The 2,500-nt window shown below is 44.6% G+C and overlaps 1 long non-coding RNA gene across 1 annotated transcript in view; it reads left to right on the top strand.

Annotated features, from left to right (window-relative positions):
- Positions 1 to 1,973: 1,973 nt before the first annotated feature.
- LOC118776010 overlaps positions 1,974 to 2,500 on the top strand; it is a 1,477-nt gene continuing 950 nt past the window's right edge. Inside the window, exons 1-3 of the long non-coding RNA XR_005004909.1 lie at positions 1,974 to 2,145; positions 2,228 to 2,273; positions 2,351 to 2,500. The exon at positions 2,351 to 2,500 is cut by the window's right edge and continues 950 nt beyond it. This is a non-coding gene — a long non-coding RNA (uncharacterized LOC118776010). The remainder of the gene's footprint in view (positions 2,146 to 2,227; positions 2,274 to 2,350) is intronic.

Below are 2,500 nucleotides of genomic sequence, written 5' to 3'. Positions count from 1 at the left end.
TTAAAACTGTAAGGCCAGATACCAAAAATATCATCCAGATATCGGTAGTAGGCCACGGGTAAGAGTGTGCATTTAGCTAACGCCTCCGCTTCCCATTCGGCCATATAGATGTCTGCGTAGGCTGGGGCGAATTTCTTACCCATGGCCGTTCCCGATATCTGTAAATAATGTTTGCCATTAAAAATGAAATCATTTTTTGTAAGGCTGATATGCAGAAGCTGAAGCAAATGTTCGTCTGGTCGCGCAGGATCCGGATTTCTACCAAGTACATTACCCACCGCTTGTAACCCAGCCTCGGTGTCTATGTTAGTATATAGGCTATCCACATCTATTGTAAACAGATATGTGTTAGGGGTTACCGTTATGCTCTTAATCTTGTGTAGGAAATCGTACGTGTCCTTGATGTAACTCGGATGTCCGTGCGCTAAAGGATTCAAGTAATGATCAATATACTGCGCTATGTTATATGATTCACTCTCACAGTCCGATACGATGGGTCGCCCCGGCGGGACCTCCCCAGGGACCGTCCATGCCTTCGGATCTTTATGGATCTTGGGTAATAAATAGAAGATTCTGTTTCTAGGTGTGTTTGGGCCTAACAAGAAATCACGCTGTTTACGGTTAATGTATTTCTTGTAATACAAATCCTGTATTATAGTGTGAATTTCTTTTTGTGTTTGTGTTTGTAAAGATACTGGTACCGACATATAATGTTTAGTATTGGAGAGTTGTCGGTTTGCTTCCAATAGATATTGTTGTTTATCCATAATGACTATTTTAGAACCCTTATCCGCAGGTTTAATGATTATCTCTCTATTCTGACAGAGTTCCCTAATGGCTGCTCTCTGTACAGTAGAGAGATTATCTGTACGGGCTATGGAACAGGTATGTGACTTTGCTGTTATTAAGTCCTTCCGTATTAACTGTCTGATAACAGGGTTCACTTGTGCAGTTTCCGGTTCCCAATATGAAGGGAGGATAAATGGTATCTGTTCTGTCTGTGTATCTGAACCAAAATAATCTAACAATTTTATTCTCCTATGAAAGGCATGGATGTCCCTCCAGAGGTCCCGCCGGATATCCTGGTTGGGGAGAGGAATAAAGGTTAGGCCTCTCTCCAACACTTCCACCTGTGCCTCGGAGAGCTGAAAGGTAAGTGAGAGGTTAAGCACATTACTGTGTTCCAAGAGCTGGGGAGATCGTGACCGCTTTTCCCCCCCTAGAAGTTTAACTGCCGGCACCAGTGCTGAAATATCCTATTTGCCGTGGTTGGAGTCCAGTGAATGTTATCACCTGTAGTGAAGAAGGAACTGTTGTGTATCTCCAACAAAGGTGTGCAGTACGTGGCAATATATTTATTGATTATAGTTAAGTTAGACTTCTGCAGTTCTGTTAAGTTGGGAGAAAACATAATCACGGGCACGAACAATGTTGCATTCGGAAAAACTCTCTGTGCTGTTGTAAGTAATTGCTGTAACTGTTTAATTGCTGTTTTTCTAGGATCCTGATCTTTATTGTTGATCCCCAAAGAAAGGATCACTTTTTGCGTGGACTGGAAGACTGGGCAGTTTTTGAGCACGCCATTAATGTGGTAGAATGTGGCGCCTGGATAACTATCAATTTGAATTTGTTCATTTTTAAATGAAGGAATTCTTTTCAAATTTGAATCACCAATGAAAATTATTGGCTTCTCTGCTGTAAAGCGCCAGTCATAGAGTTTGCGATCTGACCGTGGGTGGCCCCTGGGGTAGAAAACAGGCTCTCTCTCCGAGACCGTGTCTCTTAGGGTTTGAGGGGAGGACTCAGATTGGGGTCGATTCATGGGATTTTGCCCTTTATTTGCCCCTTTCATCATGTCCTGTACCACCCCCAGAGTCACGGATTCGGAGAGAGGCTCCCCCCGCGGGGGTAAGTGCTGTGCTGGAGACTGGACATCGGTCTGTCTGGTTGAACTAGACCTGCCTGTAGGTGATAAAGCCAAAATCATGTCATTTGTACTTATACTGACATTGCTCTGTTTTCCCAAAACAACAGAAGCTGCAGAAGCATTTTCCGGCAAAGTGATTTGATTATCCTGTTTCTGAACCAGGTCCCCCTCCTCACCGTCCCCCACTCGGACCTCCCAGCATGCCCCAGAAGTGGCAGGTGAGTCTAAGCCTGTGTGGGACAGTGTAATATCAGGTACATGTGAAGCTGTATCAAACTGAGATTGTTCTGTATCTCCCAGGGTGGCCCCATTGTCAGCTTTACGGCCCACCTGGCCCGGCCTACAGGTAGGTACCACAGATATATTCTCAGCAGGATGGTGATGAATTTCTGCTTGTACTAAAATTTTGTTTTTCTGTTGTAGGGTGCTCGACTGAGCTGCAGGCGGCACGCACACGGAGGAATTCTCATCAGAGGTAAGTTTCATTGTTTCTTTTTTCAGGGTTCCTGTTTCACCATTATGTGTTGCAGCTATAGGGCAAGACTGCCTGGGGGTAGCAGGCCTACTAATGGG

Source organism: Megalops cyprinoides, chromosome 4 (assembly GCF_013368585.1).
Source record: "Megalops cyprinoides isolate fMegCyp1 chromosome 4, fMegCyp1.pri, whole genome shotgun sequence".
Taxonomy (NCBI): Eukaryota; Metazoa; Chordata; class Actinopteri; order Elopiformes; family Megalopidae; genus Megalops; species Megalops cyprinoides.
The sequence above is the reverse complement of the archived record's forward strand: the minus strand, read 5'-3'. Positions and strand labels throughout refer to the sequence as shown.